Below are 13,361 nucleotides of genomic sequence, written 5' to 3'. Positions count from 1 at the left end.
TCATAACCTGCCCCCGTCGCCCACCTTCCCCGTCGCCGCAGGACTTTGTCAATGTTGTGATGAAGCGGGGTGAAGGGGAGGGGTGCAAATGGTGTTCGATGATGTTTTACGTGGAAGGGGCCTGAACAATGCCCAGTCCACGACTTGACCTCACTACCCTTGAGTCAGCGGCAAGGAAGAGTCCAAGACGGCTGAGGGCTGTGTGGTTGCAGTGAGCTGCCGGGTCTGCAGTCTGTCGCAGTCCGCTTCAGGAGGCCAGCCCACCTGGCCCGTTGTATTTTCTGTTAGGGTTTTCTCCCTTAGCCTTTCACATTTAGTATACCCACAAGGCAGCGGGACCAGTTTGACCCATAGCTGGGGGAGGTGAATAATCGGGACGTATCCACATCCGTGGGCCCAGCACTCAACACCTCTGGGCCTCCCTCCTGCTCCGAGATCCCTAGCTGATCAGCTGGCATGTTGCCATTACCGTGGTGCACCTCTGGGAGGTTACGCTAGGGTCTTGTCGGGGGAGAGGCTATAGTCTTGCGCATCACCTCGACCTGTGTGATTGTCACACCGCACCACCCCAGCAGGAGTACTCTCCAGCACACCCTCCAAGGACTCCAAAAAGGGTGGGTATGCTCAGCTGCTGTTTGGTGCATATGCACAAACAACAGTCAGGACCCGTCCACCCACCCGAAGGCGGAGGGAGGCAACCCTCTCGTCTACCGGTGTGAACCCCAATGTACAGGCACTGAGCCGGGGGGCAATGAGTATGCCCACACCTGCTCTGCGCCTCTCACCGTGAGCAACTCCAGAGTGGAAGAGAGTCCAACCCCTCTCGAGAGAACTGGTACCAGAACCCAGGCTGTGTGTGGAGGCAAGTCCGACTATATCCAGTCGGAAATTCTCTGCCTCACACACCAGCTCGGGCTCCTTCCCTGCCAGAGAGGTGACATTCCATGTCCCAAGAGCTCACTTCTGCAGCCGAGGATCGGACCGCCAGGGTCCCCGCCTTTGGCTGCCGCCCAGCTCACATAGCACCCGACCCCTTTGGCCCCTCTCATGGGTGGTGAGCCCATGGGAAGAGGGACCCACGTTGCCTCTTCGGGCTGTGCCCGACCGGGCCCCATGGGTGTAGGCCCGGCCACCAGGCGCTTGCCAACGAGCCCCACCTCCAGGCCTGGCTCCAGAGGGGGGCCCCGGTGACCCACGTCCGGGCAAGGGAAACCTAGAGCCATTTATTTCATTCATCATAGGGGTCTTTGAGCCGTGCTTTGTCTGGCCCCTCACCTAGAACCTGTTTGCCATGGGTGACCCTGCCAGGGGCATAAAGCCCCAGACAACTTAGCTTCTAGGATCATTGGGACACACAAACCCCTCCACCACGGTAAGGTGACGACTCTCGGAGGGGAAAAATAAAAATAAATACAATAAATCAATAGTTGCTTCCTTAGATAAGGAATTTTTTTATTTATTTTAAGTTTCAAGCAAAACCAATGATTTGTTGCAAATACGTGTTCTCTTTTGGTGGAGCTATTTTTTTTGGTCTTTTTTTTTCACCGTTGCCATCTTGTAATGACCTATGAAGGCTACTGACCCCTTTGTTTGAACTAGATGTTAAGTAACTATTTGGCATTACACAAATGTCGTTTTAATGTCATAAACAAAAGCAAAGGTCAAGAAGGTAACATAAAATACCACTCCCCCTCCACCCAAAAATGTCTTCTCAATGCCGTTTGACATCTGAGCATGTAACACGTTTTAGTTTAAGTTTTTAAAGTGGAAATATGAATAAACACAAGAAGAAACATTATCGGTAAGAATGATGTTGACCTGTAAATTAAAAATAAAACTGTTACATTTACATGTTATGTGCTGCCAGTGTGCACATATGTGACCTTTTACAAGTTGGTGTACCTCAGGGCAACTTTAATGCAAATGAGTGAAGAAGTGCAGAGGGGTAAAATAAACCCAGTTGCAACCATACGATCTCAGCATTCCTTTTTAAATCAAGTTGTAGTGCATCTTGTTAAGATCGTTGATTCGGAGCCAAATGTAATGGGCAGCAAAGCTCTATTATGCTTATATAATGTTCTCTCCCACCTCCCATTTTCCCATTTCAGTCACAAGTCAGAGGTCATCTACGGAGCAGCTTCCCTTGGAGGTGGAAGCATCTTCAACATCCTGCTTGTGAGCATGCTTCAACTGAAAGGCTGTTGGCCAACAAAGGGGCAAGCAACCTCTCTCCCTCGTGAATGGTGGCACCGTGGTACTCTTGCTGCCTTATCAACTGAGCTTCAACAGTTCAAGCACACGTGAGCTAAGATTGGAACAGTAAAACTGCGTGGGTGACCTCCCACACCCCCGAGGGTATGTTGTTGTCTTCTAGGTGCATCTTACGCACAGAAGAAAAGAAAGGCGGTTACAGGGAAATGTTGAACCTCATCCAAAGTCGTATTTTGCTGATTTTTCTTTCTCAAAGCCGACTGTGGGCGATTAGAAAGCATAATAGCCTGCAGGTGCTGCTTCCAAGCGTTAAATTTGTGCTGACAGGATTATTGTCACTTGATTTCTTCAAAGAACCAAAATAGATGACGCAGCGTGCATGATGGGCGCCAAAACCCATTTCATCTGGCCTACAATTGTAGTTCATTTTGCTGACGGAAATGGTTGTGAGTACAAACGGAACTAATATTATTTCTTAGATTTGTCACTTATGAATGGCATTTGATTATGACAATGAGGTATGTGGGAAATGTCCCTGCGTTTTTTTTTATCTACAGTGCACGATGACAACGTGAGTGGTCCTCATCGCGGCAGATTCTGATTTCATGTCTTGGACATTCCACATCTGCTCCGCGTGCGTCATTGCGCAGAAGCACGTCCAGCCCATAAGTGAGGTGGGAATCTGCTGACAGATCACAACCGGTTGTTTTGTCGCTCTTACGTGAGCTCGGATCAGCAGGTGCTGTATTTAATAGACGTCTCTCCACCGCAAGGACACTGACAAGAAAGGGGATTTCTTCCATCGCGGATGGCGTAAATCAGAACGCAATAAAATATGTGACATCGAAACAATCGGCAGATTCAGGTAAGTTTCCTCTTTTACCCTGTGTAAAACTGGCAGTAGCACTTTTTATATATGAACCTGCCCTTCCGCTTATGTGTAGACTTTTTTTTTAATTCATTGTCGGAGCCGTTTTTTATTTTCCTGCGCCGCTTTTCTCTCCAGCGCGCGCATCTGTAGAGCGTGAAGGCATTTGAAGTCTGCTGAAGATTCTGAACTTTAAAGGACGGGAATTATTTTTTTTAAACTTCCTTTCTTCTGAAATAGTTCTGCATAATCGATTATCACTACCATGATGTAGTTCATACACATTCGTCACCCTGGTTATTCGTGCATGTGCCACCTCCTTAATTGGCTTTAATTATTTCTCTTCGTGCACCACTGCATAGTATTTGCATCGTATTTGTTGGTGGAAATGTCGGGGATTAACGGCGTTTACGTGCTTTTCGATCAGTTTAATGATTTAGGCATGGGGGTTGGGGGGATAGTTGGAGGAGAAATAAAATGTTTGAAGTGGGATTCATTGACAAAGCTAAAGCCCCCTTTAATTGTGATAAAAGGTGAAAGTCAGGAATGAAGTACACTGAGCGATTCAAGGTGCTCAGTGCTGTATATGACTCTTAAATAAAGTGTAATTATAAAATTCAATTTTCAATCAAACCTGTCAGATCTGTGGTTATTATGTTGGCTCAGTGGCACAAATATTTCTGAGATGTTTAAATAACTCATAGTACTTATGCAATGATTCTACATTGCAAAGCCATGGCAAAAATCTCCCTGTTATTGTCACGTCGCGCGTCCGCCAGCAGGTGGCGGGTCTTCTCCTCCGCCATTCGGCACACCTGCCCGTAATTTCGGGCTGATTACCCCCCTTTATTTTGAGACTCCGGCAGTCATCTCACTGCCGGAGAATTCCACCCCGCGCCATTGTTCCTTCGCGAAAGTAAAACCTAAATTAATATTACTCATTGCTTCCTAGCCTTTTGGCAATTGTATCGTCGTACCAATTATTGATTGTATTTAAATTATTCCTATAGTCTATTCAGATATTCCTCGCTTTTGTTTTCCGCGAGCGTTTTCTGTTGTCACCTTATTTGTACCCTGGTCCTTATTTGACCAGCGCTTTTTGTTATTCTTCTTGTCGGGTATTTTGTGTTCCGTATTAAAGACTTTTTTGTTCTTTGACAAGATCTCGTTTTCTGTCTGCTATCTCGGGGATCCACTTCCTTATTTTTTGTTGTGCACGAAGCGATCTGTCAATCGCTTCGGGCACAACGTGACAGAATTCTCCGGCCACCATGGATCCCGCAGACATGGAAAAGATCTTGTCCGCTCTGTACCGACAAGAGCAACAGATGAGTCCGCAGGGCCAAGCCCTTTCGGAACTCCGCAGCGCGGTTTCCATGCTGGCTCATCGGTTCGATAATTTCGAACCCCGTTTGGTACAGGTAGAGACACGGGGAGCACCTCCCCCCGTGGTTCGCCCTACCACCACTGAGGCTCTCGCATCATTCCCCACAATGATGAGGGAGTCCTCGCTTCCACACCCCCCACGTTACGGGGGTGAGCACGGGCAGTGTGGACAGTTTCTCCACCAATGCTCGCTCGTGTTCGACCAACAGCCTTCCGTCTATGCTAATGACGCCGCTAAAGTGGCATATATCATGAGCTTATTGACAGGTCCGGCGGCGTCATGGGCGATGGTGACGAGCGACGCGAAGCCGAGCCTCCGGTCTTCGCTCCACGAATTCGTTACGGCGTTCCGCCGGGTGTTCCACCATCCCGTGCGGGGCAGAGAGGCGGAGGGGCGGCTGCTCGAACTCCACCAGGGAAGGCGATCGGTGGCGGATTACTCGATCGAGTTCCAGATATTGGCCGCCCAGAGTGGCTACGGAGACCGAGCACTGTGTGGGCTGTTTCGCCAGGGATTAAATCCCCAGCTCAAGGATGAACTGGCGACCCGTGACCACAGTTCCGACCTGGCGGAGTTGATCGATCTCTCCCTACGATTAGACAACCGCCTGAGGGAGAGAGACCGGGAACGTGGAGGTGATCGGTTCCCGTCCCGGCATACCGCGGAGGAGCCGATGCAGCTAGGTGGCGAAGACGCTGTCTTGGAGGAGAGAAGGCGTCGACCCAGCGATCGGGCCATGTCTGACAGCGCCCAACAAGGTCCGCACGCTGTTCTCGGCCATCCGGAGTCGCCGCCCTCCCCTTACACCAAGTACTGTGAGTCGCGACCCCGCGTAGTACCTCCCGAGCCAAGGCGTATCGACCCCCGGCCGGGAAATCCCAACAGACTGGAACTCGAGGGGGAGATATTTGGGGAATCCCGGTCGCTGCGGGTTAGAGCCCTGGTAGACTCGGGGGCGGATGAATGTTTTATGGACACAGCTCTCGCGTCCGAGTTGGGTTGTGGTATTGAGGAGTTGGCTAATAAGAAGCGGGTTTGTGATCTCGATGGGCGCCCCCTGGCGGTAGTTACGTGTAGAACAGAACCACTGAAACTCCGCCTCTCCGGTAACCATGTCGAGTATCGCCGTTTTTATTTAATGCGGTCCCGTAATGCTCCGGTCATTCTTGGGTTGCCCTGGCTCAAGACACACAACCCCGTAATTTCCTGGGAGCGCCCAGCAGTAGGCAGTTGGAGCGAATATTGTTATAAACACTGTCTACGATCGGCCATCGGGGAACATGAACGAACCAGTGTCGAAACCCCCGAAGCTATCTGCCTTGACGGAGTGCCAGATTGCTATCGGGACCTTCGTGAGGTTTTCAGCGAGGATCGCGCACGCGCTTTGCCCCCGCACCGTCCCTACGATTGCGCCATAGACCTGCAGCCGGGCGCTCCGTTGCCGACCTCACGGCTGTATCAGGTGTCCCAACCCGAGCGCGAGGCGCTAACGGAGTATATAAACAGCTCGCTCGCTGCAGGTCTCATTAGACCCTCGCGATCACCATTAGGTGCGGGGTTTTTCTTTGTGGGGAAAAAGGACAAGACCCTGCGACCGTGCGTGGATTATCGTGGGCTTAATGAGATCACGATTAAAAACAAGTACCCACTACCATTACTGGACTCCGCCTTCGCCCCTTTACAAACGGCCACTATTTTTTCCAAACTTGATTTACGCAGTGCATATCATTTGGTCCGCATCCGGGAGGGTGATGAATGGAAGACGGCTTTTAAGACCCCGTTAGGTCACTTCGAATATTTAGTCATGCCTTTCGGGCTGACAAACGCCCCCGCCGTCTTCCAAAATCTTATCAACGACGTGTTAAGAGACATGTTGAACATTTTTTGTTTTGTTTATCTCGATGACATTTTAATTTTCTCCCGGTCGTTGCAGGAACACCAGCGACATGTCAGGCTGGTGTTACAACGGTTACTAGAAAATCGGCTCTTCGTCAAGGCAGAGAAATGCGAATTCCATGTACCCGTCATCTCTTTCCTGGGCTTCATTGTCGAACAGGGCAAGTTACGGGCAGACCCCAGCAAGACGCAGGCAGTCACTAACTGGCCGGTTCCAACGAGCCGTAAGGAATTACAACGCTTTTTGGGGTTCGCAAACTTCTACCGGCGTTTTATCCGCGGTTACAGCCAGAAAGCGCTCCCCTTGACCCGGCTTACATCTATTAAGGCCCCCTTTAGGTGGGACCCGGCCGCGGACGCGGCATTCAAAGACCTAAAGGCGGCGTTTACCAGTCCCCCGGTATTACAACATCCTGTCCCTGATCTCCCGTTTGTCGTAGAGGTGGACGCCTCGGATTCGGGGGTGGGGGCGGTGCTGTCCCAGCGTTCTCCGGTCGACCAGAAGCTGCACCCCTGCGCCTTTTTCTCCCGTCGACTCAGCGCTGCCGAGTCGAATTACGACGTAGGTAATCGAGAACTGCTGGCCGTGGTAGCCGCCCTACAGGAATGGCGGCACTGGCTCGAGGGGGCGAAGGAGCCCTTCACAGTTTATACGGACCACAAGAATCTCGAGTACCTCCGCTCCGCAAAACGACTGAACGCCCGTCAGGCCCGGTGGGCCCTGTTCTTCACCCGTTTCCATTTTATCCTTACCTACTCCCCAGGGTCCAAAAATACCAAACCTGACGCCCTTTCCCGTCTCCACGACCCCGCTGAGAAGGACCGGTCTCCGGAGGCCATTCTCCCGGCCCAGTGCATTTTGGGGTCTTTGCAGTGGGAGATTGAGCAGCGGATCCAAGCTGCTCTGGAGGGGGTTCAGGCTCCGGCAGAATGCCCCACGGGGAGGCTGTTTGTGCCTCCGTCGCTGCGGTCGGAAGTCTTACAGTGGGGACACGGGTCTAAGGTCGCATGTCATCCTGGGGTGAACCGGACTATACAACTCGTCGCCCAGCGGTTCTGGTGGCCGGAGCTCCGGAGGGACGTGACGGACTTCGTCAGTGCCTGCACCTCCTGCGCCTGCGGCAAGTCCTCACGCCGGCCCCCGGCGGGGTTGCTCCAGCCGTTGCCCGTTCCGCCTCGTCCTTGGTCCCACATCGCCCTGGACTTCGTGACGGGCCTACCGCCATCCCGTGGGAGGACCGTCGTCCTCACGATCGTGGACCGGTTCTCCAAGGCTGCCCATTTTGTGCCTCTGTCCAGGTTGCCCTCGGCGCTGGAGACCGCCGACCTCCTTATCCAGCACGTCTTTCGCCTCCACGGTATTCCACTGGACATTGTCTCGGACCGTGGGCCCCAGTTCGTATCCCGCGTCTGGAAGCGGTTCTGCCGGTCCCTCGGGGCCACGGCCAGTCTGACCTCGGGGTACCACCCCCAGTCCAATGGACAAGCCGAGCGTGCCAACCAGGATCTGGGGGCAGCCCTCCGCTGTGTGTGCCTTCACCGTCCCTCATCCTGGGTCGACCACTTACCCTGGGTGGAGTACGCGCACAACACCCTCGTCTCTTCTGCCACGGGTAGGTCCCCCTTCATGGCCGCCTACGGGTACCAGCCGCCGCTGTTCCCGTCCCAGGAGGGGCAGGTGGAGGTCCCCTCTGTGCAGCACCACCTGAAGCGGGCCCATCGCGTGTGGAAGGAGGCCCGGGCTGCGTTGTCCCGCACGGCGACCAGGAACCAGCGGATCGCGGATCGTCGCCGGCGCCCTGCTCCTTCGTACGTGGTGGGACAGAAGGTGTGGCTGGCAACGAGGGATCTTCGCCTGGCCGGCACGTCTGCGAAACTGGGACCCCGGTTTACTGGACCATTCGAGGTCGAGGCCGTCATCAGCCCAGCTGCAGTCAAGCTCCGGCTACCACCCACCATGAAGGTTCACCCCGTCTTCCACGTCTCCCTACTCAAACCCGTGTCTTCCAGTGACTTGGCTCCTCCTCCCGCGCCGCCGCCCCCTCCGCGGGTCGTCGACGGTGACCCGGTGTACACGGTTCGTGCCATCCTGGACTCTCGGCGCAGGGGAAAGGGGTTCCAGTATCTGGTCGACTGGGAGGGCTACGGGCCTGAGGAGCGGCAGTGGGTGCCTCGCTCCTGGATCCTTGATCCGTCCCTTTTGCGCGACTTCCACACTGCACACCCTTCCAAACCGGGTAGGCCGCCGGGAGGCGTCCATTGAGGGGGGGGTACTGTCACGTCGCGCGTCCGCCAGCAGGTGGCGGGTCTTCTCCTCCGCCATTCGGCACACCTGCCCGTAATTTCGGGCTGATTACCCCCCTTTATTTTGAGACTCCGGCAGTCATCTCACTGCCGGAGAATTCCACCCCGCGCCATTGTTCCTTCGCGAAAGTAAAACCTAAATTAATATTACTCATTGCTTCCTAGCCTTTTGGCAATTGTATCGTCGTACCAATTATTGATTGTATTTAAATTATTCCTATAGTCTATTCAGATATTCCTCGCTTTTGTTTTCCGCGAGCGTTTTCTGTTGTCACCTTATTTGTACCCTGGTCCTTATTTGACCAGCGCTTTTTGTTATTCTTCTTGTCGGGTATTTTGTGTTCCGTATTAAAGACTTTTTTGTTCTTTGACAAGATCTCGTTTTCTGTCTGCTATCTCGGGGATCCACTTCCTTATTTTTTGTTGTGCACGAAGCGATCTGTCAATCGCTTCGGGCACAACGTGACAGTTATCTTTGCAAAACATGATGTTGCATTTCTCTAAGGCCTCCTCTAATTGCACAAAGTATTTGTCAGCGACCACTCATTGCCTTTTATCTTTGGAACAAACACATATTGCAGGGCATAGTTAATTGGTACAGCTTTTGTTCACTCATTGGCTCTAAATTGCCAGCTGCCAACTTTCAGATCTCACAATGCAGGCCAACCATCACAAACCGGGACTGGAGGCTAGAGGAATGTGATTTACATAAATAGAGTTGTGTGGCAAATGGAAGTGTTATCGGAACTCCAGAGCCCCGAATGCTATTGTGTTTCTTTCTTTTAGATGGAGGACCTCAAGTATCGGTGACAGAAATTAAAAATGTTTTTGGTTTATTGAGATTTAGCAGGGGCATCACTAGTGGTGGTGTGCACAGGACCACACTATCCTAAACCAATACTTGACTCAGACCAGAACAAGATCAGGTCGGGACACACACACATATATATATATATATATATATATATATATATATATATATGGTGGCCCGGTAGTCGAGTGGTTAGCACGTCGACTTCACAGTGCAGAGGGTTTAATTCCAGCTCCGACCTTCCTCTGTGGAGTTTGCATGTTCTCCCCGTGCTTATGTGGGTTTTCTCCGGGTCCTCTGGTTTCCTCCCACATTCCAAAAACATGCATGGCAGACTGATTGAACACTCCAAATTGTCCGTGGGTGTGAGTGTGAGCGTGAATTCGTTTCTGTGTGCCCTGTGATTGTCTGGCAACCGGTTGAGGGTGTCCCCCGCCTACTGCCCGAAGACAGCTGGGATAGGCACCAGCACCCCCTGCGACCCTAGTGAGGATAGAGCGGTTTGGAAAATGGATGGATGGATGTATATGTATATATAAGTGGGCACAGTCATTGATTGGTTAGCACATCCCTCACAGTGCAGAGGTCATGGGTTAGATTCAATGGGTTTGCATGTTTTTCCTGTGCAGGTTTTCTCCGGGTACTTTGGTTTTTCCTCCCACATTCCAAAAACATGAAGGTAGGTTAATTGATCACTCTAAATTGTCCACAGCTGTGATCGTGAATGTTTGTCTGTTTATGTGTGCCCTGCAATTGGCTGGAAAACCAGTTCAGGGAGTACCCCCCTACTGACCAAAGTCAGTTGGGATAAGCTCCAGCGCACCCGCGACCCTCGTGAGGACAAGCGGATTGTAATATGGATGGATGGATATTACCTGCTCAAAAAATAAAGGGAACACTTGGAGTTACATAGTGCTGTTTAAGTGTTCCCTCTTATTTTTTTGAGCAGTATGTATTGCAACCTGTTTAGAAATGTCCGGCGAACATCTTTGCAACTGTTTCCAAATTTGAAGGAACCCTGACAAAAAAACAACATTCAATATTTGCGCAAACCTTCGTCGCTCAGTGAGATACGTTCGCAAAGAGGGCAAGCGTTATGTAAAATGGATGAATGGCTAGATGCTAGATCTCATCCATCAAGATTGTCCCTTTGGCTCCTTATTGACTGTTTTATGTACTTAGACTTGCAAGATGCACATGAGAATTTGCCTACTCAGTGTTATCTGAATGGGGAGACCAGATGCTATTCACTTTCTGACACTTGCATGCAGTGAAATCATCAATGAGTACACCACAGTTTTGTTTGAAGTAGAGCTTCACAATGACATAAATCCTTCTGGTATTTTCCACCTTGATGCCAAAGTCTCCAGATTCTTCTTCAGAGAAGCAGTTTTCCCCCAGGCTTTCGTTTTCAAGGATTACTTGTCAAAGAAATGTGGCCAAAGCTTAGATGTTTGGATGCTGAGGAGTTAAAAAAAATATAATAGTCACATCGGATTAAGGGTGTGAGCAATGCATCATCCTTTGTCTGTGGTTCTAAGCCTTGGACATTCAAATCTCCTTTCACATTAAAGGAAAAAAAACACTCATCGATTTGTGCATGAATAGCACCAAATTAAAATGGCTTTTTATGAATAATTTCCCCATCCACTGAGGAGAACCTTTTTTAGCGAATTCAGTCTTTTTTTAAATCATGATCCACACTTCACGCAGAGATTGAGACATGTGCTCCCATTTCTTTTCTTCACATCACCTCCAACTTCATCAAGTTGTGCAATTGAAATGGACGGACATTTTGAAGTCCCCACACATATCAAATCAGGTTTTACTTAAGGCCCTGGCTATTCCGCGCCTCTCTTCCTCCCATCGCCATGCCTCCGGCCAAGTAGTGAATGATGTCTGGTTTCCTTTACATCAAATTGTGTCTTCAGCTCACCTTGTTTCTCACCGTTTGTCTACCTAAATAGTTGTTAACTATTTAGGCTGGATTGCAATTGCCATTGCGGAAAGGTTTTGGTTGAAGTCTAACTGCTGAGGCAGAGCAGTTCTTTGCTCAAATGTATTCAATGGTGATTTTCTAGACCTTACTATTATATGGTTGGAGCCATTTGAGCTCTGACACAACCACTCAGGGATTCATTTGTAAATTGCTGATCTAAAGTGTAGAAATGACAATAACTGAGTAATGTAGAATATTTTGAGGCCAGATGTGACTCATACAGTATGTGTCTATGAGAAAGAAATATGAGTGACTCATTTTTGCCTGACATATATTGTTGCATTTCTTTATGCCCTTTTCAAGTCTGCTTTAAATCAAAATGTCCACTGACAATAGACTCCCACTCTTAAAATGAGACACTTCTCTTGTAGCTGGTCATTCTAGTAGAGCAGATGCAGGTCTGTGGTTTGTCACATATCAAATATCTCTACTACAGTTTGTTATGGGCTCCATTGTATCTGACACATGCTGCTCTCTAGTGTAAAACAAGAACAAATGCAGATTTGCGTGGTCCTCCTCCTTGCGTCAAGGTGGCTGATCATTCATTATGTATAGGCCTATTACACAAATTGTCACGATCTGCCCGAAGCGATAATGATCGCTCCGTGCAGAACGAAAAAATAAAGGATTGGATCCCCGGAAAACAGACAACGAAAGAATTTTCTCAAAGCAAAGAGTGTCTTTAATGACAAAAAACAGAAAGAGCCCGACAGGGAAAAAACGGAAACACAAAACGCTGGTCAAATAAGGACCAGGGAAGAAATAAGGAAACAACTGAAAACGCTCGCTGAAAAACAAAGTGCGAGGAGCTACTGATTAGGCAATATCTAAGAATTCAATTTAGTGACTAACGCGAATGGCAAGAGTCAAGGCCGCAAGGCAAGAAGGCAACGAGTAATCTACAAATTGAGGAGTTAGCACGAGAGATCAATGGCACGGTGAGGAATTCTCCGGCAGTGGGAGAACTGCCGGAGTCTCATTAATATAGGAGGGTAATCAGCCCGAAATTACGGACAGGTGTGCAGATGGCGGGTGAGAAAACCCGCCACCTGCTGGCGGACACGCGACGTGACAGTACCCCCCCCTCAATGGACGCCTCCCGGCGGACTACCCGGCTTGGATGGATGTGTAGCGTGGAAGTCGCGCAAAAGGGATGGATCAAGGATCCAGGAGCGGGGCACCCACTGCCGCTCCTCAGGCCCGTAGCCCTCCCAGTCGACCAGATACTGGAACCCCTTTCCCCTGCGCCGAGAGTCCAGGATGGCACGAACCGTGTACACCGGGTCACCGTCGACGACCCGCGGAGGGGGCGGCGGCGTGGGAGGAGGAGCCAAGTCACTGGAAGACACGGGTTTGAGTAGGGAGACGTGGAAGACGGGGTGAACCTTCATGGTGGGCGGCAGCCGGAGCCTGACTGCAGACGGACTGATGACGGCCTCGACCTCGAACGGTCCAGTAAATCGGGGTCCCAGTTTCGCAGACGTGCCGGCCAGCCGAAGATCCCTAGTCGCCAGCCACACCTTCTGTCCTACCACGTATGAAGGAGCCGGGCGCCGGCGACGATCCGCGATCCGCTGGTTCCTGGCCGCCGTGCGGGACAACGCAGCCCGGGCCTCCTTCCACACGCGATGGGCCCGCTTGAGGTGGTGCTGCACAGAGGGGACCTCCACCTGCCCCTCCTGGGACGGGAACAGCGGCGGCTGGTACCCGTAGGCGGCCATGAAGGGGGACCTACCAGTGGCAGAAGAGACGAGTGTGTTGTGCGCGTACTCCACCCAGGGTAAGTGGTCGACCCAGGATGAGGGACGGTGAAGGCACACACAGCGGAGGGCCGCCCCCAGATCCTGGTTGGCACGCTCGGCTTGTCCATTGGACTGGGGGTGGT

The 13,361-nt window shown here is 51.1% G+C and overlaps 1 protein-coding gene across 1 annotated transcript in view; it reads left to right on the top strand.

The window, feature by feature from the left end:
- Nucleotides 1–2,798: 2,798 nt before the first annotated feature.
- The window catches only part of LOC127610325 (gamma-aminobutyric acid receptor subunit pi), a 66,293-nt gene continuing 55,730 nt past the window's right edge, over nt 2,799–13,361 (top strand). Inside the window, exon 1 of the mRNA XM_052080317.1 lies at nt 2,799–3,076. The gene's annotated coding sequence lies outside the window, so the exon portion shown is untranslated. The remainder of the gene's footprint in view (nt 3,077–13,361) is intronic.

This window comes from Hippocampus zosterae, chromosome 11 (genome assembly GCF_025434085.1).
Source record: "Hippocampus zosterae strain Florida chromosome 11, ASM2543408v3, whole genome shotgun sequence".
Lineage (NCBI taxonomy): Eukaryota > Metazoa > Chordata > Actinopteri > Syngnathiformes > Syngnathidae > Hippocampus > Hippocampus zosterae.
Note: the sequence above shows the minus strand (reverse complement) of the source record. Positions and strands in the feature narration are given on the sequence as shown.